This window comes from Moschus berezovskii, chromosome X (assembly GCF_049115385.1).
Source record: "Moschus berezovskii isolate FMDL1 chromosome X, NW_MosBer_1.0, whole genome shotgun sequence".
Lineage (NCBI taxonomy): Eukaryota > Metazoa > Chordata > Mammalia > Artiodactyla > Moschidae > Moschus > Moschus berezovskii.
In genome coordinates this window covers 25,139,735-25,165,185 of record NC_142488.1, presented here as the reverse complement: position 1 = coordinate 25,165,185, position 25,451 = coordinate 25,139,735, and positions in this window count along the sequence as shown.

Genomic DNA, 25,451 nt, shown 5'->3' with positions numbered 1-25,451 from the left:
TGCAAACCTTTCTGGCCCTAAATCTAATCAAAGTCTGTTGTTGTGTTGGGCATCTGGATGAAAACCAGCTGCAAGTTTTTCAAAAGGCTGTTTAAACCAGAGCATTTTCACTCACAGTATAGGCCTCACACTGGAATACACTGGGCTCTTGCAGTTAAGAAACCTGAGCCTTTTCAGCCAATACACATCGCCCTGTGGGTGCACTGATGGAGTTTTCTGATCACCATGGTACCCCTTTGCTATGTTTCCCAGCTTCCTTCTGACTGAGATTTATCCTGCTTGCCTGGGAATGAAAAGTCATTTTCCTAATCCTGATAATGTGAATCAGATATTAGAAATGTTCTGGATAGTGGAGAGGCATGGAAAACTACAGCCCTTAGAGTCCTCAGCTATCCCATTTGAAATGCTACCTAGATCCTTTTAGTCAAGAGTCTTTGAAAAAGTTAGTATACACAGCACTTTGAGATCACCATCCAGCCTAGGCTCCAGAATTCCAGGTGTCCTAAGATCTGTTAGTTGGCCTGGAAGCTGGACAACCATGTAACGTTATGACAATCATTCCTATGTAGTATGCGGAACCTACAGCCCTTGGACGTCCTGTCTATCTTGAGTCTAGAATGTGCTGTCCACGGTGCTGAACCCCAGAACACTTCCAGACTCAGCCTGGAAGCCCCGTCAGGAGGGGCACAGGGATAGGGAGGAGCTCCATACATCACATGCCTGATCACTTCTTCACTGGAAGTCCATTTGAGAATGAGACTTACCACCTACAGGTGTGCCAGGGTCTTTACCCAAACTCTTGCTGTGCAATATGTGCCTTATGGGAATTAAACTGCCAGGTCCCAGAATCCCTTTTGGCAGCATTCTACCGCCATTTGGAGTCATGAAGGCCCTTTCACCCAGAAGTGTTTCAGGGAGATTTTTCCACCCACAGCTGATGAGGTGGACCCAGAGATATTGATTGTAAATCAGCTCCACTGCTCAGAATTCTCTCCAGTTCAATCACTTGAGCCATTTCAGTCACCATCTCTACACACTCCTCCCCATCCAAGTACCTGCCAAAACCCAATTTAATCCCTCACTACAGTACAAGAGATCCTTATGGCCCAAAGTCATAAAGAAAGTTTACACCATTGAGATCATCTCCCTTCTCATAGGCTGTAGAACCGGGGTCTTTTGTGCATCTAGGACTCCTGGAGTTGTTCCAGACACATGCGGCCCAGGACACTGGCACTCTGAACCACTTCTGGACACCTTCTGCCCTGGCACTGGTGCCCTGCTCGTCCTTTAAAGGACCCTCTTGCCCTGTACTGGGTTCCTGGCGAGCCCTTATAGGAAAGAGCCTGCTCTACTTCTGAGGAATATGTGGCTTTATTGACGAACACCTATTGAGAACATGATTTCAAAGGCCTTCTTTTAACAACAAAGCAGCTTCTGGGAAGTTCTCTCGGAAATCTTACCGGCCACTAGACTTCATGTCAGCCATTAAAAGAGAATTCCCACTGGCCTCCAATTTGTATGTGTGCTGCCAAGAATTAAGGTTCTTGAGCGACAAGAAGGTTAGCTTGTGGTAAAAAAAAAAAAAAAAAAAAAAAAAGGACCTGGTCATGAACTAGACACTGGCTGGGGGAGGGGTTGGCCTCAACCATTCTAAGCAAACTGATGAAGCAAGGTCTCTCTGGGCCACCGTCTAGCAGTCAAAATGGTACCCCACACTTACATTCCGGCCAGCAACCGGCCTCCTCTCTGTGGTTCCAATGATTCCTCATACCCCTCAATGAAAGCATGCCTCATCCTACCAGCATTCAGCAAGAGGTTGCCTTTACACCTTGGGCCCCGCAAGTCACCGCTATTTCTCACAACAGAGTACCGTACTTTTCTACATGCTTGACACCAAAATTATGCCTAGGTCGGGTAATTCCAGGCACCATTCCCCCTGAATTTATTGTCTGGGTGACCCTTTTCGCAACTAGACTGTCAGTGTACAGGGTTCCGAACTGAATTAAGAATGCTTCCTGTGAAAGATAGGGCCTTACTGAAAGCCATTCTAACAGCTTGTTGGTACCTGGGGTTCTTTGGCTTGAGTATTCCCATGCTGTTAGCCTCCTGAGGGCCATTCCAGCTTTAAATGTTTTTGTGAGGTGAGATATTTCCTGTCCAAAGCCTAAACAGAAAGCACGTGTTATCAGTCCAATTTGACCATTCTCCTATTGCTGAAACTTTAACATATTAGATTCAGGTGCAGCCGTCTTACCAAGACAAAACATGTCACATGAGCAAAGGAATTTTGAGCCCTATTGGCCACCGTTCCACTGCAAGATAATTTCACTGGAGAAATTTGAGCTTTATTGGCTACCTTCCTTCATCTGGCGCTCTAGTGCCCAGAAGAATCACCGACCAACAACAGTACCCTGCCTCTAAGGTTCCGGGACTACTTCCGGCTATCTGCCAAAGGGGTGAAAGGCACCAAATATTGTTAAGACCCCAACCTGCACCGTCATGCCAACGCTAGAAGTTTTCAGGTTAGGAGGTAAACTTCTCTGTGGTGAGCTGATTTCTCCTCCAGTCCTAAGCTAGCTCATGTCCCATGAAACTTTGAACTGCTTCATTCATGGGCTTGCTTCATCCTGTCCCTGGGGAAGTTTGGATCACCAGACCACACAGCACCTAAGGTTCCTGCACTCCTTATTGGCCCCGAGTCTCAATGTTATTAAGGGCACTCTGTACCCTTGTGACCATCACCATTCTGATAGGAGCAGAACTCAGAGCCCTTACTGCATCACATTCATTTGATCGGGAGGAACCTACAGGGTGTTCCTCCGCAATGACACTGCCCTGGACACTGCACTCAGAAAGAACTCCTTGACACATTCCGCTCTGGGCCTGATGACCTGTGGGTCCTTTCGGAGACCAGAATATCTTTGCATAGGGTTCCAGAAGAGCCTTTATGTACACTAGATCACAGCTTTTTTGAAACAGAGTATTTTTTGGCAACCAGCCGTTCAGATTCCTACAGCAAGGGGGCCCATCTGCATACTTCACCTCCAAGTAAGTGGGGTACCTCGAATTTTTATGGGAAGAGCACTGGCAGCTAGGTTTCCAACATACCAACGGGCCACAACTGTGAATTTATTGTGGGGAACGAGGGTGGTTGGATAACCAAGCAGCCGGACTGCAGTGAAAACAGACTATTTCCCCCTCTAGGCACTAATATTCACCAGGTGGAACTGTGAGCCTTTCAGGTCTTCAATTAGCTAACAGTCTTGTAATTAAATGAGCTCTCTGGGCCACTGTCCACAGTCTCCTGCGTAGCCCAGGACTTTTGCTTCCTGTAAATTTCCCTCTCTCCAAGATTCCAGCAGGTGGCGCTACTTGAAAAGAACCCACCTGCCAATGCAGCAGACATAAGAGACATGGGTTCGATCCCTGGGTCGGGAAGATCCACTGGACAAGGAAATGGCAACCAAGTCCAGTATCCATGCCTGGAAAATCCCAGGGACTAAGGATTCTGGTGGGCCACAGTCCATGGGGTGGGAGAGTGTTGGACACGAATGAACCGACTTAACACACAGGGAAGATTCCAGCAATCCTTCAAGTCCACAAACCATATTAAGGCGGGGGAACATGGGTTCCTCTTAGTAAAATATCAACCTCATGTTCCCTGTAGGTCTGCGAACATCTAGATGTTCTCAGGCCCTGGGACTTTTCTGAATTCTTTCTGGTAACACGTTGGAGTCACACGGGGCATATCCAGAAACCTTCCGCAATTGAACGCCTGCCCCGGGGGTTCTGCTTTATGCAGATTCCCGGTGAACTGGTATGGCGTGGGCTGTACCCAAATCCTGTGCTATGGCATATATAGCCTAATTGAAAACCATACTTCTGGTATCCTGATGGTCTCAGTCACAATTAGGCACGGGACTCCACATCGCATCAAGAAGTGCCCAGGATATCTTACTACTCTAAGTTCATGGACATGCCTGGGACCAGTGGGGCTTCTGGCAATTACTTTACTGGTAGCTGTTAAAACTGGAGTCCTTTTGGTCACCGTCTCAGACTTCAGAATATGTACACAGAAGCCTCAGAGCTAACGAATCTCCAGGCTTTCAGACACTGTAATTCCCAAAACATGTACAAACCAATGAACTTTCAAGTCACCAACATGTTTCCTGCCTTAGGGTCTGGTGTTCCTTAGGGTCCAGAATTGTTTGGCTTCCCTGTAGAACTAAAATGATTAGGTCACTAGCCTGACATTGTGATGCAGAGAACAGGGCCTTGCATCCACTAGCCAGACCTGGCCTTGGGGAGGGTCCTCAGCTAGCCCACTTGAAACAGAACCTAGAACCCTTTCAAACATGGAATTCAGCACTCATTGTGTCTCTAGGCACATTCCTAGCACCATCTGGTCCCTGCATCTGGATTTTCAAGTGTCCTTATGGTCCTAGACCATCCATCAGCTAGAGGATTAGATACCCTTCACATCATCACCTTCTTAGTGGCTGTGAGACTCACAGCCTGAACTCTAGGACCCTAAGGTTGTTCTGACAACCTTTAGTCAAGATCGCTCTGGCCAAGGGAACACTTTCAGAAATGTACTGTTATGTGGCACATGCCCTGTGGATCCTTTCTGAAGCCAAACTACTTCTGCACTGTGCTCCAGGAAAACATATACGGGCACTATTCTGTGCCAAGTTTTGGCACACACTGCCCTAAGGCTAACCATACACTGAAATATCTGGTGCAAGGGACCTCTCTCTCCAGTTCATCTTGATCTCCAAGTGCCTGGGGAAGTACTGGTCATCAGATTTTCCTAGCCAGGATTCAAGGTTCGTGCTGGCCCATACTGTTTTCATGTTCTTGGAAACCTAGGCTTCTTGGAGACCTGTCTGCTCACCCTAGATGGAGAGATTTCTGGATCACAGCACTATCATCCCTGAGGAACCTAGAGCTTCCTAGCCAGTGAATCTTAGTTCTCTAGACCAATAACTCTCAGCCTCATGTTGGTTCCCCAGAGAACCTTCCTGCCAACAACCTCACTGCTTTGCAAGGTTCTGATGATAATTAAGGTTCCTGCAATATTCTCACATGACGGAAACCCAGGATCCTACAATGGGGCTCAGTGAAGACCAAGGCTTTTCACTTCTCGGGTATGTCACCCTCTCATGCATGGACATTTCCATGCCCCTCCCTGGTAACCAGGCATTACTTGTGGAGGACATCTGCTGTGCAGAGGGCCCTTTAAGTGGAGATACTCCCTGTATCCAGGGTGCACACTGGCCCTGGACAAAGCCTGTGCTGTCAAATATACAGCCCTAGCGGGAACCATTCTTGTAAAATGCTGCTACACCAGACACATTTTGGTACCCACACTCTGTCACATGAGGGTCAGGTGGGCCTTACTCAGCAAGGAGTTTTGGGACAGTTCCCAATGTGGTTGGGGCCTGCCTGGGGCTCCAGCCATCAGATTGTTAACTACTGATATAGGAACACTTTGAGTCACAGTACATGACATACACTGATGTCAAGTGGGTACTTTCGATTTAGTGTTGGAACAATTTCAGCCATCTTTCCCCTTCCCCTCTACCCAAGGCCACATGGGACCCCTAATGAAACTTGCAACCACAGATGTGGGTTCTTGCTAGAGTTCTCAGGTTCTCTCTTGAATAGGGTCTTCTAGCATGCCTAGGGACTGAAGGTATTTTGGCCACCAGGCTTCCCGCATGTCGTAGAACAGAGAACACCTACATCCACTGGGCAGACCTAGATCTCAGGACATTTGCAGATCCAGCACTTGGCTACATCATTTATACATGACCTTCGACAATCACCCTCCCAGTAGGCTGTGGCACCTAGAGCACATCGGGCATGGTTTTCCATCCCAACATCCAGGAACAAAGAAGTTTTGGGACACTTGCACTTGCAGCACTTCTGCTGGCCCTGCTGTGTTCTGGGGATATATTCAGAGACCAGGCTCTCTGCACACTGGATTCGACAAGGACAATAGGCTGCCTGGTGCTGTGGAACATAAAACCATGTAAGTGACCATTTATCTAGAGCCGTGGTATAAGACGGCCCCTTTCACAATCTGCCATCATCTGCAGGGTGTCCCAGGGAGCCTTTCAACCACCAGACTTGCTGCCATCTAGGGTTCCAGGATTCCCGCCAGCTCCCACCTTTGTGAATCCTGCAGAACTGAGAAGTGTGTAGCTCCCTCGGGTTAGCAATGTGCTCATGGGTGCCAGGAGAGTTCAGTTCAGTTAAAATCAGTTCAGTTGCTCAGTCGTGTCCAACTCTTTGCAACCCCATGACTGCAGCATGCCAGGCCTCCCTGTCCATCACCAACTCCCGGAGTTTACTCAGACTCATGTCCATTGAGTCTGTGATGCCATCCAACCACCTAATTCTCTGTCGTCCCCTTCTCCTCCTTTCTTCAATCCTTCCCAGCATCAGGGTCTTTTCAAATGAGTCAGTTCTTCATATCAGGGACCGAAGTATTGGAGTTTCAGCTTCAATACTGTCGGCTTGGTGTTTCTGTTCATGATACAGGCATCACTAGAGATAGCACGAGCAATTCCAGCCCAGGAATCATGAACCCTGTGTGACATCATTTCTCCCACCTTGGGATCCCCAAGCATCTTCAGACAGACAACATATTGATTCTTTAAGATTCCAAGGGTATTTTAGGCTCCCAGTCACACTTCTGTGGTGGAACCCAGTCTCCTCCTATTAGTTTGCCAACACGAGGAGACATTTTGGTCTGAGTCCATCTTGACTTCTCAGATGCTGGGACTCTTCTAGATGTGAGGATGCACCTCACCAGTTCCGTGGGAAGTTTTTTCAGGACACCGTATTCCTGGACAAGCTACGTCAGTATAGCTTTCAAAATATACTTCTGAAAACCTAGGGTTTCATTGGCCAAAACGAAAGCTGTGTTGTGGAATACTTGGCCCTACTGTGAACCATACTTTCCAGTGTGCCCATGGTCACATTTAGGCATCTAACACCACCCATGCTAATATCATGAATGTCCTTCTGGATCTAAATTTCTAATCAAAGTTTGCTGGTGTGACAGGCACCTGGGCGATTTCCACCTGCTAGTTTTCCAAAAGGATGTTTAAATCAGAGCATTTTCACTCATAATACAGGCTTCACACTGGAACAAACTGGGCACGTGAGTTGAGAAACCAGAACCCTTTCAGCCATCATACTTCCCCCCATGGGTGCACTCATGGATTTTTTGATCATCGATTGTACTCCTTTGCTATGCTTCCCTGGTTCCTCCTGACCTGCATTTATCCTGCTTGCCTGGGAACTAAAAGTTCTTTGCCTAAGCCTGATAATGTGATACAGATAATAGAAACCTTCTGGTTACGGGACAGACATGGGAAACTATTGTCCTTATAGTCCTCAGCTATCCCATTTGAAATGCTTCCTAGATCCTTTTAGTCAAGAGTCTTTGAAAAAGTTAGTATACCCAGCACATTGGGATCACCATCCAGCCTAGGTTCAAGAATTCCAGGTCTCCTAAGATATAATAGTTGGCCTACAAGCTGGAAAACCTTGTAAACTTCTGTCGGTCACTCTTGTGTAGGATGTGGACCCTACAGTCCATGGACATTCGGTCCATCTTGATCCTCAGGTCTCTAAGGGCTCTCCCAGAATGTGCTGTCTAGGGTGCTGAACCTCAGAACACTCCTGGACTCAATCTGGATGCCAGGTCATGAGGGGCACAGGGCTGGGGAGGGACTTCTGAACACCATCTGCCAGGCCACTTCGGCACTGTGGGCTGCTTTGGCAAACAAGACTACCACTTTGGGTGAGCCAGGGTCTTTACTGGAAACTCTTGCTGTGCGATATGGCCCCTGTGGGAACTAAACTGCCAGTGCCCTGGACCCCTTTTGGCAGCATTCTACCGTTGTATTGGACTCAGGAAGGCCCTTTTACCCTGAAGTGTTTCAGGGAGATCTTTCCGCCCAGAGTTTATGCTCTGGAGTCAGAGATACTGATTCTACGTCAGCCACATTGCTCAGAATTCCTTTCATTTCAGTCACTTGAGCTATTTCAGCCACCATCTGTACCCACGCCTCCCCATCCAAGTACCTGTCAATAACTAATTTAACCCCTCACTACAATTCCAGCGCTCCTTCTGGCCCAAAGTCAAACAGAAGGATATACCCTTGAGATCATCTCCCATTTCTTAGGCTGTAGAACCAAGTGATTTTGTGCATCTAGCACTCCAGGAGTTCTAGAGACATGCAGTGCAGGGCACTGGCACTCTGAACCAATTCCAGACACCTTCTGTCCTGGCACTGTTACCCTAATCATCTTTTAAAATACACTGTTAGCCTGGTACTGGGTTCCAGGAGAGCCCTTATGGGAAACGGCCTGCTCTATTGCTGAGGAACATGAGGCTTTATTGACAACCACTCATTGAGCTACTCGGCACTGCTTCTGGAAATCTTACCGGCCACCAGACTTTCTGTCAGTAAGTGAAACAGAATTTCCACTGGCCCCCAATCTGTATGTATGCTAGCGAGCATTAAGGTTCTTTAGTAACAAGAATGCTCGCTTATTGTAGATAAGAAAGCACATGGTCATGGCACTAGCCACAGGCTGGGAAGGGTTTGGCCTCAATCACTCTAAGCAAACTGAGGAAGTGAGATCCCCCTGAGCCACTGTCGAGCAGTCCAGATGGTGCACTACACTTACATTCTGGCCAGCAATCTTCCTCTTCCAAAGGGTTCCATGGATTCTTCATAACCCTCAATGGAAGCATGGTTCCTCCTACCATCATTAAGCAGGGGGAGGCCTTTGGGCCTTAAGCCCTGCAATCCATTACTCCTTTTCACAACACCGTCCCATACTTTTGTACATGCTTGACACAGAAATGATGCTTTGGTGGGGTACTTCCGGACACCATTCTCCCTGACTTTATTGTCCGGGTGACCCTTTTGGCAACTAGACTGTCAGTGCACTGGGTTCCTACGAACTGAATTAAAAATCGTTACTGTGAAAGATAGGGCCTTCTACTGTGAATGATAGGAAATCATTCTAACAGCCTGTTGTTATCTGGGGGCCCTTCAGCCCCAGTACTCCCATCCTATTAGCCTCGAGTGGTATTTCCTTTCCGCAGCCTATATGGGAAGCGTGGGTTTCAGTCAAATCTGACAACCAGCCTACTGCTGAAACTGGAACATATTTGATTCAGGTATAGATATCGGACAGAGATAGATCTATGAGCTTAGGAATTTTGAGTCCTTTCAGCCACCATACTTCTCGGAGACGCTTTGAAATGATAAATTTGAGCCTTGTCAGCTACCTTCCTTCATCTCGAGCTCCGGTGCCCAGCAGAATCACCGACCACCAACAGTACCCTGGCTCTAAGGTTCTGGGATGTTCTCTGGCATCCTGCCAATCATGTGCCCAGGAACCAAACGTTATTAAGTCACCAATCTTCCATGTCATGCAGAAATTAGACGCTTCAGGTCAGGAGTTAGGCTTGTCTATGGTTAGCCAATTGCTCCTCCAGGCCTCCAGGCCTCTAACAGCTTCTTAGCCTGGAATTTTGAACACTTTGAGTTATGGGCTTGTTCGCTAGTGTCTCTGGAGAGGTTCGGATCACCAGCCTACCCAGCACCTAAGGTTCCTACACTCCTTATGGCACCGAGTCTCACTGTTACTTAGTGGCACTCTACCCTTGTGACCATCACCCTCCCGATTGGGCCAGGACTCAGAGCCCTTAGTGCATCTCATGCATTTTGATTGGGAGGAACCTACAGGGTGTTCCACCGCAGTGACACTCCCCTGGCCGCTAGTACTCAGGACTTCTGCACACATTCCGCTCTGATGATGGTGACCTGTGGGTCCTTCCTGAGACCACAAATCTTTTCGTAGGGTTCCACGAGAGCCTGCATGTACACTAGCGCACAGTTTTCTTTGAAACAGTGTTCTTTTTGGCAACCAGCCATTCAGACCCGTGCAGGGAGGGGCCCTTCTGAATCATTGAACCTCCGAGTAACTTTTGTACCTGGCGATTTTCATGTGCAGACTTCTTGGCAGCTAGGGTTCCAGGCTACCCTCCAGCCCCCAGTGTGAATTTTTTCCGGGAAATCGGCAGTGCTTCGAATACCAGCCTGCCCGACTGCAGTGAAAAGAGAGTATGTCTCCCTCAGGGCACCAATACTCTCCAGGTGGAACTGTAAGCCTGTCAGGCCTTCAATTAGCTCGCAGTCTTGAGATGAAATGAGCTCTCACTGCCACAGTCCGCTGTCTCGTGTATGGCCCACACATTTTTCCTGCCACTAAATATCCCTCTCTCCAAGATTCCTGCAGGTGGCGCTACTGGCAAAGAACACACCGGCTAGTGCAGGAGACCTAAGACACATCGGTCCAATCCCTGGGTAGGCACGATCCCCTGGAGAAGGAAATGGCAACCCACTCCAGTGTCCAAGACTGGAAAATCTCAGGGACTGAGGATTCTGACAGGCTACAGTCCATGAGGTCACAAAGAGATGGACAAGACTGAATCCACTTAGCATGTATACAAGATTTCAGCAATCATTCAGGTCCACAAAGCATACTCAGGAAGGAAATCTGGGCTCCTCTTCTTAAGTCATCAAAGTAATCCCTTTAGGTCTCTGTCCATCCAGATTTTCTCAGGCCCTGGGACTCTTCTGGATTCTTGCCTGCTAGCACATTGGAGTCCCAGGGGGCATTTCCAGACACCATCTGCCATGAAAGTGCTGCCCTTGGGTTCCTGATTTACCCAGATTGCCAATGAACTGGCATGGCATGGGCTGTAAACAAATCCTGTGCTATGGCATACATAGCCTAATTGAAAACCACCCTTCCCGTACCCTGGTGGTCTTGGTCACAATCAGGTACTTTACTCCACATCTCATTGGGGAATTGTCCAGGAGGTCTTATTACTCACAGTTCACCGACATGCTATGGACTAACAGGATTTCTGCTGATTACTTTACTGGTGGCTTTTAAAACTAGAGGTATTTTGGTCACAGTACCAGACTTGAGCATATGTACCCTGAGCCCTCACAACTAAAGAATCTCAGCCCTTTCACACACAGAATTGACTAAAAAAACAGCATGAGAGAACCAATGAAATATCAAGTCAACAATGTGTTTCCTCCTTAGGGTCTGGTGTTCCTTAGGGTCCAGAATTGTTTTGCTTCCCTCTAAACCTAAAATGTTTATGTCACCAGACTGACATCGTGATCGAGATCACGGCCTTTGCAGTCACTAGCCTCGCCTGGCCTTGCAGATGGTCCTCAACTATCCCACTTGAAACAGAACCTAGAACCCTTTCAAACATGGAATTCCATACTCATTGTGTCCGTGGACACCTTCCTAGCAACATCTGGTTGCTGCATCTAAAGTTCCACCTGTCCTTATGGCACTAGACCGTCCATCAGCTGGAGGATCAGATACACTTCACATCATCACCTTCTTAGTGGCCATGAAACTCACAGCCTGAACTCTAGGTCCCTGAGGCTCTTCTGCCCACCTTGGGTCCAGGACCCTCTCACTGAGGGAGCACTTCCCGACATGTTCTGCCCCGGTGCTTGTTCCTTGTGAGTTCTTTCTGAAGTCAAGTACTTGAGCACTGAGCTCCAGGAGAGCACACACAAGCACTGTCCTACCCCAGATATAAGGCACACACTGCCCTAAGGGTAATCATCCACCCAGCGATCTGGGGCAAGGGACCTCTTTTCCCAGTGCATCTTGATATGGAAGTGCCTGGTAAATTTCTTGTCACTGGACTTTTTGCTAGCTAGGGTTTCAGGTTTCCTGCTCTGCACACATTTGCATGTTCATGAGAACCCAGGTTACTTGGCACCCTGTCTCCCCCCATTAGGTGGAGAACCTTTGGGGTCACAACATTATCAGCACACATGATCTGAGAGCTTGCTAGCTAGGGTATCTGGAGTTCTCTTGTTCACTAGCTGTCTCTCGTGCTGGTGCCCAGGAAAAGCTTCCTGCCAACAACCTGACTGATTAGCAAGGTTCTGATGATAATTAAGACTCCTACACTATTCTCACATGATGGTACCCCAGGATCCTCCAACTGGGCTCAGAGCAGAACAAGGCCGTTAATTTTTGGGGTATGTCAACCTCTCATGCCTGGGCCATTTCCATGCGCCTTGCTGATACCACAGGCATTACTCCTAGAAGACATCTGCTACACAGAGGGTCCTTTAAGTGAGACACTACCTGCATCCAGGGCTCCCATGGGCCCTGGACAGAGCCTGTGCTATGGTATATAATGCCCCAGTGGGAAACATACTTGTAAAATGCTGTTACTTAACACCCATTTTGGCACCCACACTCTGTCACATAACTGTCAGAAGGGCCTTCCTCAACATGGAATTTTGCGGTAGTTCCCATCTAAGATGCACCAATGTGCTTGGGGCCTGGTGCTTTCCAGCCATCAGTTTAGCTGTCTAGTATTGAAATGGGAGCACTTTCACTCACAGTACATGACACATGCTGAGGTAAAGTGGGTAATTTAGGTTCTGGTGTTGAAAGCATTTCAGCCACCTTTCCCCCTCACTCTACCCAAGCACACATTGCAGCCATAATGAAACTTTCACAACAGATATGGCTCCTTGCTAGGGTTCTCAGGTTCTTTCTTGCCCGGAGTCTTCTAGCATGCTTAGGAACTGAAGGTATTTTGGCCACAACGCTTCCTGCAAGATTCAGAAAGAACTCATCCAGCCACTGGTCAGGCCTAGCTCCGCTACACCGTTTGCACATTACCTTTGCATAATCACCCTACACTTGGCTGTGGCACCCAGAGCCCATTTGGTGTGGTTTTCCATCCCGACATCCAGGAACAAGGAGTTTTCTGGACAGTTGCACTCGGGGCACTTCTGGTGACCCTGCCCTGGTGCTGTGTTCCTGGAATACTCTCAGAGACCAGGCTGTGTGTGCACTGTGTTCTACAAGGACCACAGGCGGCCTGGTCCTGTGGAACACAGAACCCTGTAAGAAACCACTAATCTAGAGCCCTGGCACAAGACTGCCCCATTCACATCCTGCCTTAATCTGCACAGTGCACCAGGGACCATTCCAGCCTCCAGACTTGCTGCCAGCCTGGGTTCCGGGTTTCCCGCCAGTTCCCAACCTGTGTGCAGCCTGGAACACTGGGAACTGTGTTGCACTCATAAGGAACCAGACTGCGAGTGGATGGCAGAAGAAGAGCACTTCCCCTCATACCACTAACATCCTGCAGAGGAACTGTGGGCCTGGTGTTTCCAATGAAGAACCTCTTTTCACATTACAGGCTTCAGTTACTATGAGCTATTATCAGCACTTAGAACCCAGGATGATGAATCCTCTCGCACTCCATTTCTCACCCCCTAGGGTGACAACAGCATGTCCATTCACTAAGGTTTTGGAGATATTTCAGGCTCCCAATCACACTTGTGTGGTACACTCCTTCTGTTACTCTGTCAGCAGGAGGAGACATTTTGGTTTCAGTCCATCATGATTTCCTAAGCCCTGGGACTCTTCTGGATGTGAGCTTGCCCCTCATTAGTGCCATGGCAGGCAGTTCAGGTCATAATCTGCCTGGGCATGCTGCCCTGGGGGCTCAATTTCTAACTATACTTCTTAAAACCTAGAATCTCATTGGCCAAGAAGAAATCTGGGCTGTGGAATATGTGGCCCTACTGTGCACCATACTTTGCAGTATGCTGGTGCCTGTGGTCCCATTTGGGCACCTTGCACCATGCTTGTTAACAACATGAATGCCCTTCTGGGTCTAAATTTCTAATCAAAGTCTGTTGGTGTGCTGGGCACCTGGGAGATTTTCAGCCACCAGTTTTCAAAACGGCTGTTAAAACCAGAACGTTTTCAGTTATAGTACAGGCTTCACACTGGAATAAACTGGGCACCTGCAGTAAAAAACCTGAGCCCCTTCAGCCACCACATTTCCCCACACTGATGAATTTTCTGATTACCAATGTACCCCATAGGTATGCTCCCAGGTTCCTCATGGCCTGTAGTCATTCTGCTTGCCTTGTAACCAAACTTTCTTTGCCCCAAGCCTGATAGTGTGATACAAAACAAAAATCTTTCTGGTTACGGGAAGGCTTCGGAAACTTACAGTCCTCAGCTATACCATTTGAATTGCAACCTAGAATCCCTTTGTCAAGTGCCTTTGCAGAAGTTAGTATACACAGCACGTTGGGATCACCGTCTACCCTAGAACCCAGAATTCCAGGTGTCCTCAGATCTATTAGTTGGCTTGCATGCTGGGAAATCATGTATCCCTCTGACCATCACTCTTCTTGTGGAATGTAGAACCTATAGCCCTTGGACAATGTGTCCATCTGGATGTCTAGGTCCCTAAGGGCTCATCCAGAATGTGCTGTCCTGGGTGCTGGAATCCCAGGAGCACGACCAGATTCTGTTAGCCTGGAAAGGGAAAAGTGAAAGTGTCAGTCGCTCAGTAGTGTCCAACCCTTTGCGACACCATGGACTGTAACCCCCTAGGCTCCTCCGTCTATGGGATTTTGCAGGCAAGAATACTGGAGTGGGTTGCCATTTCCTGCTCCAGGGGATCTTTCCGACCCAGATTTCAAACCTGGGTCTGCTCCATTACAGGTAGATTCTTTACTGTCTGAGCCACCAGGGAAGCCGCTGTAAGCCTGATGCCAGGTCATTTCTGAGATCTGACTCTCTGCGCACTGGGTTCTAGGAGAGCTCATATGGACACGAGCCTTGTGCGGTGCTCTAATGCGGTGCAAGGAGGCTCTTTTCACCACTGCACCTCCATCTGTGCTGTACCAAAGGAACCTTCCGCTCACTCTTGCTTTCTAACATCTAGGGTTCCGGGTTTCCTATTAGACTCCAGCCTGTGAATGCTCTGGGATCACAGGATTCTTTGCTACATGCCTGTTACATGTGACTGCTATGAGAGCATTGAGTTTATGGCACTTGCTTCCCAAACAGGAGTGGAGAGCCCCTCAGGCCTCCAATCAGCTCACAGCTGGACAATCACAAGCCCTCTAGGCCATCATCTGCCCCTCATGTGGGTGGTTTGCTTTAAGTGCTCCCAGTTTGCAAACTCTCTTTTGGTGGTGCACAGTAACTTACTAATTACCATTTTGGTGATTCTTTCCTTTTCTGATTTTTTTCACACAATGAACCCAAAAGACTATAGGCTAAAAAGACTCTGCTCATGGGCACCAGTTTGACCACATGTTGGAAACCAGGGGAACCTTTCAACCACTCTACAGCCCTCCAGATACTGCATGAAAGACCCAGGCCGACACCAGCCTGTCCACAAATCCCAAAGGCCTTGGAAGCTTAGACCACACACTGGCAAAGGAACTTAGTATCAGTAACCATTCCGCTCACCTGGCACTGCCTCAGGGGCCCTTTCCAAGGAAACCCAAGTGTGGTAAAATCTACAAATTCTACTTCGCCATGAACAGAGCTAGGATTCCCTGCCTCAGTCTGTCTTCCCCTTTCAGTTCCGAAAACTCTACTGGAAACATACCTGCCACCTTGCTGGGCCCTGGAGCGCTTCCAGACTCTCTCCACCTTTGTGATGGTTCCCTTGATGTCCCTTCGGAGTCCATGCTGCACACAAATTGTGGTCCAGGGTAACCAGGTGGTAGCCACTGCTGTGGAACACACGGCTCCTCCTTCCTGGGTGGTAGGGCTTCAGGCGCCTATTAACTACATCAGGCCTGAGCAGCTGGAAACTGTCTGACCTTGAAACTCTTCTACCAGCTAGGGATGAGGATGCCTTCCACCCTAGACTGTGAGGTATCGAGGGTTCTTAGGCACTCAGGCTGCCCGTCCGCTATGGAAAGGACAGCATTTTCAGTCACAACCATGGCATCCTGCTGAGGTAGCAGCAGTCCTTCAACCTTCAGTTGGCTCACAAGTTGGGATAACACGAGCTTTCTCAAGCCAGTACCTCTCCCTCGGACAGGTGCCCCGAAACTTCCTGCCAGAAACCTGCTGGCTCGTCAGGGTTCTGTGGACCCTTCAGGCCACCAGGTGGTCCTTATTAAGGCAGTTCATGCCTGCTAAGTCACTCAGTCCTGTCCGTCTCTTTGAGACCCCTTGGACTGTAGCCTGCCAGGCTCCTCTGTTCATGAAGTTCTCCAGGCAAGAATACTGGAGGGGGTTCCCATGCCCTCCTCCAGGTGATCTCCCCCAAACCAGGATGAACCCCTTCTCTTATGTCTCCTTCGTGGGTGGGCAAGTTCTTTGCCACTAGTTTCACCTGAAACTCAGGCAATTCATACTAAGCCATCAACAGGCCTTTTGGTCTACAGGCCTCTTACCCAAATGGCTCATTCTTAACTCTTGGCGGGGGTCACATTCTTAAGGGGTCATGGGAGAGGGGCACAGGGCTGTGGATTATTTCTAGACACCATGTGCCCGGATACTTCTGCACTGCGAATCCTTTTAAGGGATTTACCACACACGGGTGGGCCGGGGCCATGCCCAAAACCCTTACTGTGCAATATGGCCCTTGTGGGAACTAAACTTCAAGCTCCCTGGACCCCTTCTGGCATCATTCTACCCTCCTATTGATGTCAAAAGGCCCTTTCAGCCCTACGTGTTTCAGGGAGGTCTTTCTGCCCACAGTGGCTACTGCAGACCCAGAGATTTGGACTCTAAGCTTCCCCCACTGTTCAGAATTCCTTCTTGTTCAGTCACTTGAGGCATTTCAGCCACCATCCCTAACCTCTCTGCCCCATCCAAGTACCTGTCAACCACTAACTTAACCACTCACGACAATTCCAGAACTCCTTCTGGCTGAAACGCCTAAGAAAATATATAATGCACTTGAAACCATCTTCCTTCTGTAGGCTGTAAAACCCAGTGCAACAATGTTGTCCATCCAGGACTCCTGGAGTTCTTCCAGACACATGTGGTCCAGGGAACTGTCACTCTGAATCACTTCCAGACACATTCTGCCCTGCCACTGGGGCCCTGGGGGTGTTGCCCCCCCCATACTGGGAAACAGCCATTTCTAGTGCTTAGGAATATGTCCCTTTATTGACAACCAGCTATCCAGAACACTGCTGCAAGAAGCTCCTTATTAACACAGCACCAGCATCTGGGCAGTGCTTCCGGGAAACCTTCCGACCACCAGACTTCCTGTCACCAAGCAATCCAGCATTCCCACTAGCCCCCAGCCTGTGTCCTGATGAGTCTTAAGTTCTTTAGTGACCAGAAGGTCAGCCTATGGTGGAAAGGAAAGCACTTAGTCATGACACAAGCCACTGGCTGGGGAAGGGTAGGCCTCAGCCGCTCGAAGTAAACTAATGAAGTGAGATAGCTCTGGGCCACCGTTCAGTGGTGCAGATGGTGCCCCACACTAACATTCTGGCCTCCAACCTGCCACTTCCATATCACCATAGGGTTCCATGGCATCTTCAGATCCCTCGGTGGAACAATGGGTTCCTACCAGCAGTTCTTAAGCCACCATCCTTCCCTGTCATGCAGAAACAAGAACACTTCAGGTTAGGAGAAGGACTGTCTGTGTTGAGCCAACTGCACCTCCAGTACTCCTCTAGCTCATGTGCCATGTGACTTTGAACCCTGACAGTCACAGTCTTGCTCGCTAGTGTCCCTGGAGAGGTTCAATCACCAGTCCACCCAGAACCTAAGGTTCCTACACTCCTTATGGCCCCGAGTCTCACTGTTATTTAGGGGCACTCTGTACCCTCCATGGAGTCCTTAGTGTATCTCATCCATTTTGATTGGGAGGAGCCTACAGGGTGTTCCTCTGGAATGATGCTGCCCTGCCCACTGGTACTCAGAAAGGACTTCTGGACACATTCTGCTCTGGTCCTGGTGACCTGTGGGTCCTTTCTGAGACCACGATATTTTGTGTAGGGTTCCAGGAGAGCCTTTATGCACAGTAGCCTGCACCTTTTGCTTTGGAAGGGAGATATTTATCAGCGATCAGTCATTCAGATGCCTGCAGCGAGAGGGCCCTTGTGCATCATTCCACCTCCATCTAACTGTTGTACCTGGAAAGCTTCCCACATGCAGACATCTTGGCAGTTAGGGTTTCCAGATAGTCCCCAGCGCCCAGTGTGAATCTGTTCCAGGAAACCGAGGGTGCTTGGACAACAAGCCTGGACATCTGCAGTGCAAACAGAGGATTTCTCCCTCAGGTCACTAATACCCATGAGGTGTAACTGTGAGCCTTTCAGACCTTTAATTAGCTAGCAGTCTTGAGATGAAATGAGCACCCTCAGCCACAGTCGGCCATCTTGCAGATGCCCCAAGAATGTTTCCTGCTGCTAAATTTCCTCCTCTCCAAGATTCCAGCAATTTTTCAGGTCTACAAATCAAAGTAAGGCAGGGAAACATGGGTTTCCATTATTAAAACATCAACCTGATGATCCTTTTAGGTCTGAAACCATCTAGATTTTCTCAGGACCTTGGACTTTTCTGGATTCTTTCTTCTAGCACACTAGAGTCCCAGGGGGCATTTCCAGACACCATCTGCCATGGATCTCCTGTCATTTGGGTCCTGATTTACGCAGATTCCCAGTGAACTGGCATCACATGTGCTTCCCCCAAATCCGGTGATATAGAATATATAGCCTAATTGAAAACCATACTTCCCATATCCCATTGGGATCTCTGTCCCAATTAGGCACCATACTCCACATCTCATCAGGGAAATTTCCAGCAGATCTTACTGTTCAAAGTTCATGGACATTACTGCGAGGGGCATTTCTGGTGATTACTTTACTGACAGCTTTTAAAACTAGAGGTCTTTTGGTCACAGTACCAAACTTGGGCATAAGTAGCCTGAGCCCTCACAGCTAAGGAATCTCAGCCCTTTCAGACACTGTACTTACCAACAGCATGGCTCAGCCAATGAAGTTTCAACTCAACAACATGTTTCCTCCCGTAGGTTCTGGTGTTTCTTATGGTCCAGAATTGTTTGGTTTCCCTATAGACCCAAAATGATTAGGTCACTAGCCTGAGATTGTGATTCAGAGATCAGGGCCTTTGCAGCCACTAGCCTAACCTGGCCTTAGAAATGGTCTTCAGCTATCTCATTTGAAACAGAACCAAGAACCCTTTCAAACATGGAATTCCACACCCATTGTGTCCCTGGGCACCTTCCTAGCACCATCTGGTCACTGCATCTCAAGTTTCACCTGTTCTTATGGCCCTAGCCCATCTATCAGCTGGAGGATTAGATACACTTCACATCATCACCTTCTTTGTGGCTCTGAAACTCACAGCCTGACCTCTAGGTACCTAAGGCTCTTTGGCCCACCTGTGGTCTGTAGCTAGTAGGCTGTGGCACCCAGAGTCCATCGTGTGGCTTTTCCATCCCGACATCCAGGAACAAAGAGGTTTCTGGACACTTGTACTTGCAGCACTTCTGGTGAACCTGCCCTGGCACTGTGTTCTGGGAATATTCTCAGAGTCCAGGCTGTCTGTGCACTGGATTCTACAAGCACCACAGACTGCCTGGTGCTGTGGAACACAAAACCCTTTAAGTGACCATTTATCTAGAGCCCTGGTACAAGACGGCCCCTTTCACAACCTGCCTTCGTCTGCGTGGTGCACCAGGGAGCCTTCCTGCCATGACTTGCTGCCATCCAGGGTTCCAGATTTCCATAAGCCCTCACCTTTATGAAGCCTGGAGAACTGAGAAGTATGTAGCTCTCTTGGATGAGCAGTGTGCTCACGGGTGGCAGAAGGAGTGTTCAGTTCAGTTCAGTTCAGTCGCTCAGTCGTGTCCGACTCTCCGCGACCCCATGAATCACAGCACGCCAGGCCTCCCTGTCCAACACCAACTCCCGGAGTACACTCAAACTCATGTCCACAGAGTCGGTGATGCCATCCAGCCATCTCATTCTCCGTCGTCCCCTTCTCCTCCCGCCCCCAACCTTTCCCAGCATCAGAGTCTTTTCCAGTGAGTCAACTCGTCTCATGAGGTGGCCGAAGTATTGGAGTTTCAGCTTTAGCATCAGTCCCTCCAATGAACATCCAGGATTGATCTCCTTTAGAATGGACTGGTTGGATCTCCTTGCAGTATAAGGGACTCTCAAGAGTCTTCTCCAACACCACAGTTCAAAAGCATCGATTCTTCGGCGATCAGCTTTCTTCACAGTCCAACTCTCACATCCATACATGACCACGGGAAAAACCATTGCCTTGACTAGACGGACCTTGGTCGGCAAAGTAATGTCTCTGCTTTTTAATATACTATCAAGGTTGGTCATAACTTTCCTTCCAAGGAGCAAGCGTCTTTTAATTTCATGGCTGCAATCAGCATCTGCAGTGATTTTGGAGCCCAAAAAAACAAAGTCTGACACTGTTTCCACTGTTTTTCCATCTATTTCCCATGAAGTGATGGGACCAGATGCCATGATCTTTGTTTTCTGAATGTTGAGCTTCAAGCCAACCTTTTCACTCTCCTCTTTCACTTTCATCAAGAGGCTTTTGAGTTCCTCTTCACTTTCTGCCATAAGGGTAGTGTCATCTGCATATCTGAGGTTATTGATATTTCTCCCAGCAATCTTGACTCCAGCTTGTGTACTTCCCCTTAAAACACTACTCTCATCCAGGGCAACTGTTGACCTGGTGTGTGAACTAGACCACCTCTGTTCACTATATAGGCCTCATTAGAGATATAAGGAGTGATTCCAGCCCAGGAATCGTGAACCTTGTAGGCTACCGTTTGTCCCCCCTTGGGAACCCCCAAGTATCTTCATGCTAATAACATATCGATTCTTTACTATTCCAAGGATCTTTTAGGCCAAAATTCACACTTCTGCGGTGGAACTGAGGTTCCTCCTATTAGTCTCTCAGCCGGAGGAGACATTTTGGTCTGAGTCCATCTTGATTTCTTGGGCCCTAGGACTCTTCTAGAGGTGAGGTCGCCCCTGAACCGGTGACATGGGAGGCAGTTCAGAACACCATCTTCCCAGACACGCTGCTCCAGTGGTCCATATTCCAACTATACTTCTGAAAACCTAGGGTCTCATTGGCCAAGACCAAATCTGTAATGTGGAATATCTGCCCTACTCTGAACCATATTTTCAAGCATACCTGTGCCTGTGGTCCCATTGGCTTCCCAGGTGGTGCTAGTGCTAAAGAACCCACCTGTCAATGCAAGAGATGTTGGAGACATGGGTTTGATCCCTGGGTTGGGAAGATCCCCTGAGTGGGGCATGGCAAACCCTCCGGTATTCTGGCCTGGAGATATCATGGACAGAGGACGCTGGTGGGCTACAGTCCATGAATCACAAAGAGTTGGACATGACTGAAACAAGTTAGCATGTGATCCCATTTAGGCACCTAACACCACACATGTTAATATCATGAAGGCCCTTCTGGCTCTACACTTCTAATCAAAGTCTGTTGGTGTGATGGGCACATGGGTGATTTTCAGCGGCTACTTTTCCAAAAAGCTTTTGAAACCAAACCATTTTCACTCATAATACAGGCTTCAAACTGGGCATGTGGAGTTAAGAAAGTTGAGCGCTTTCAGCCATCACACTTCCTCCCAAAGTGGGTGCACTGATGGATTTCCTGATCACCATCCTACTCCTTTGCTATGCTTTCCTGGTTCCTCCTGACCTGTACTTATCCTGCTTGCCTGGGAACTAAAAGTACTTTGCTCATGCCTGATAATTTAATACAGAAACTAGAAACCTTCTAGATACCAGACAGGCATGGGAAACTATGGCCCTTAAGTCCTCAGCTATCCCATTTGAAAAGGAACCTAGAATCCTTTCTGTCAAGGGTCTTTGTTAAAGTTAGTATACATACATAGCACATTATGATCACCATCCACCCTAGACCCTAGAGTTCCAGGTATCCTAAGAGCTATAACTTGGTCTGCAAGCAGGGCAACCATGTACCTTCTGACCATCTCTTTTCTTGCAGAATGTAGATTCTGTAGCCATTGGACATCCTGTTCAACTCAATCTCTAGGTCCCTAAAGCTCGTCCAGAATGTGCTGTCCAGGGTGCTTAAACCCAAGACACTTATGGACTCCGTTACCCCGGAAGCAGGTCATGAGGGGGCACAGGGCTGGGGAGGGACTTCTGGGCACCATGTGCCCGGCCACTTCTGCACCGGTGCCACGTTGGCAATGAGACTTACTACCCACAGCTGTACCAGGGGCCTTACCCCAAACCCCCGCTGTGCAATATTTCCCTCATGGGAAGTTCCAACTGCCTAGACCCCTTTGGCAGCATTCCATAGTCTTCATTGGAGTCATGAAGGCTCTTTCACGCTGACACATTTCAGGGAAAACTTTTTGCCCAAGTGGATGTTTTTCACACTGAAGCATTTCAGGGATAACTTTTCACCCAACATACCCCTTTATTCATGCTTCCCAGGTTCCTTCTGGCCTGCAGTCAGCCTGCTTGCCTGGAACCAAACATTCCTTGTCCCAAACCTGATAGTGTGATGCAGATACAAGAATCTTTCGGATTACTAGACAGGATGGGAAACTATGGCCCATATAGTCCTCAGCTACCCCATTTGAAATGCTACCGAGAATGCTTTCTGTCCAGAGCTTTTGTAGAAGTTACTATACACAGCACATTGGGATCATCATCCACCCTGTTTGTGTTAGTCGCTCAGTCATATCTGACTCTTTGTGACCCCATGGACCATAGCCTAGGTCAGACTCCTCTGTCCATGGCATTCCCCAGGCAAGAATACTGGAGTGGGTAGTCATTTCCTACTACAGGGGACCTTCCCAACCCAGGGATTGAACCTGGGTCTCCTGCACTGTAAGTAGATTCTTTACCATCTGAACCAACAAAGAAGTGCAGCGTCCATCTTTGACCAGAAAATTTCACCTTTCCTAATATCTACCAGTGGACCTGCAAGCCGTACGACCATGGACTCTTCTTACCATCATTCTTCTTGTAGGGTGTAGAACCTATAGACCTTGGACATCCTGTATCTCCATCTCTGTCGCTCAGGGCTTGTTCAGAATGTGCTGTCCATGGTGCTGAACTTTCAGCCACTGGTCAGGCCTAGCTCTAGGGACATTTGGCAGTTACAGTGCTCAGCTACACCATTTGCACATGCCCTTCCATAATCACTCTCCCAGTAGGCTGTGGCACCCAGAGCATATAAGGCACAGTTTTCCATCCAGACATCCAGGAACAAGGAGGTTTCTGGACACTTGCACTTGGAGTACTTCTGGTGACCCTGCCCTGGTGTTGTGATCTGGGGATATTCTCAGAGACCAGGTTGTCTATGAACTGGGTTCTACAAGAATCACAGGCTGCCTGGTGCTGTGGAACAAGAGTCCCACACTTATCTAGAGCCCTGGTACAAGACAGCCCCTTTCGCATTATCCCTTCATCTGCACAGTACCCCCAGGAGCCTCCGAGCTACCAGACTTGCTGCCATCTATGGTTCCAGGATACCCAACAACTCCCACTTTTGTGAAACCTGCAGAACTGAAAAGTGTGTTGCTCCCTTGGGTGATCAGCCTGTTCACAGGCAGTGGAATGAGAGCACTTCCCCTCAAAACACTATTGTCCCCCAGGGCAACTGTTGGCTTGGTAGTTAAACCAGACCATATCAGTTCACAGTACAGGCCTCACTGAGATATGGGCGCTTCCAGTCCAGGAGTCATGAAGCCTCTAGGTCACAATTTGTCCCCCTTGGGGACCCTAAGGAATCTTCCTGTCAGGAACAAGTCCATTCACTAAGGTTCCATGGATCTTTCAGGCTCCCAATCACACTTTTGTTGTGGAACTCAGGCTCCTCCTATTAGCCTGTCAGAAGGAAGAGACATTTTTGGTTTGAGTCTATCGTGATTTCCTAAGCCCTGGGACTCTTCTGGATGTGAGCTTGCCCCTCACTAGTGCCATGGCAGGCAGTTCAGGACATCATTTGCCCCACCATGGTGCCCTGGGGGCTCATTTTCCAACTATACTTCTGAAAACCTAGGATCTCATTGGCTAAGAAGAAATCTGGGTTGTGGAATACATGGCCCTACTGTGTACCATACTTTGCAGTATGCCTGTGCCTGTGGTCCCATTTAGGGACTTTGTACCACACATGTTAATAACATGAATGCCTGTCTGGCTCTAAATTTCTAATCAAAGTCTGTTGGTGTGCTGGGCACCTGGGAGATTTCTAGCCACCAGTTTTCCAAAAGGCTGTTGAAACCAGGGCATTTTCAATTATAATACAGGCTTCACACTGGAATAAACTTGGCATTTGTAGTTAAAAAACCTGAGCCCCTCCAGCCACCACACCTCCCCCCAATGAGGGTGCACTGATGAATTTTCTGATTACCAATGTACCCCATAGGTATGCTCCCAGCTTCCTTCTGACATGGAGTTTTTCTGCTTGCCTGGGAACCAAACTTTATTAGCCCCAAGCCTGATAGTGTGACACAAAATAAAAAATCTTTCTGTTTATGGGAAGGCATGGGAAACTATGGCCCTTATGGTCCTCAGCTATACCATTTGTTTTGCAACCTAGAATCCCTTTGTCAAATGCCTTTGCAGAAGTTAGTATACACAGCACGTTGGGATCACCATCTACCCTAGAACCCAGAATTCCAGGTGACCTCAGATCTATTAGTAGGCCTGCATGCTGGGAAATCATGTATCCCTCTGACCATCACTCTTCTTGTGGAATGTAGAACCTATAGCCCTTGGACAATGTGTCCATCTGGATGTCTAGGTCCCTAAGGGCTCATCCAGAATGTGCTGTCCTGGGTGCTGGAATCCCAGGAGCACGACCAGATTCTGTTAGCCTGGAAAGGGAAAAGTGAAAGCATCAGTTGCTCAGTCATGTCCAACTCTGCAACACCATGGACTGTAGCCCCCCAGGCTCCTCCGTCCATGGGGTTTTGCAGGCAAGAATACTGGAGTGGGTTGCTATTTCCTTCTCCAGGGGATCTTCCCGACCCAGGTTTCAAACCTGGGTCTGCTGCATTCTGAGCCACCAGGGAAGCCCCTGTTAGCCTTGATGCCAGGCCATTTTTGAGACCTGCCTCTCTGCACAGTGGGTTCTAGGAGAGCTCATATGGACACGAGCCTTGTGTGGTGCTCTAATGCGGTGCAAGGAGGCTCTTTTCACCACTGCATCTCCATCTGTGCTGTACCAAAGGAACCTTCCACTCACTCTTGCTTTCTAACATCTAGAGTTCCGGGTTTCCTATTGGACTCCAGCCTGTGAATGCTCTGGGATCACAGGATTCTTTGCTACATGCCTGTTACCTGTGACTGCAATGAGAGCATTGAGTTTATGGCACTTGCTTCCCAAACAGGAGTGGAGAGCCCCTCAGGCCTCCAATCAGCTCACAGCTGGACAATCACGAGCCCTCTAGGCCATTGTCTGCCCCCCATGTGGGCGGTTTGCTTTAAGTGCTCCCAGTTTGCAAACTCTCTTTTGGTGCACAGTAACATGTGGACATGAGTTTGAGTGAACTCCGG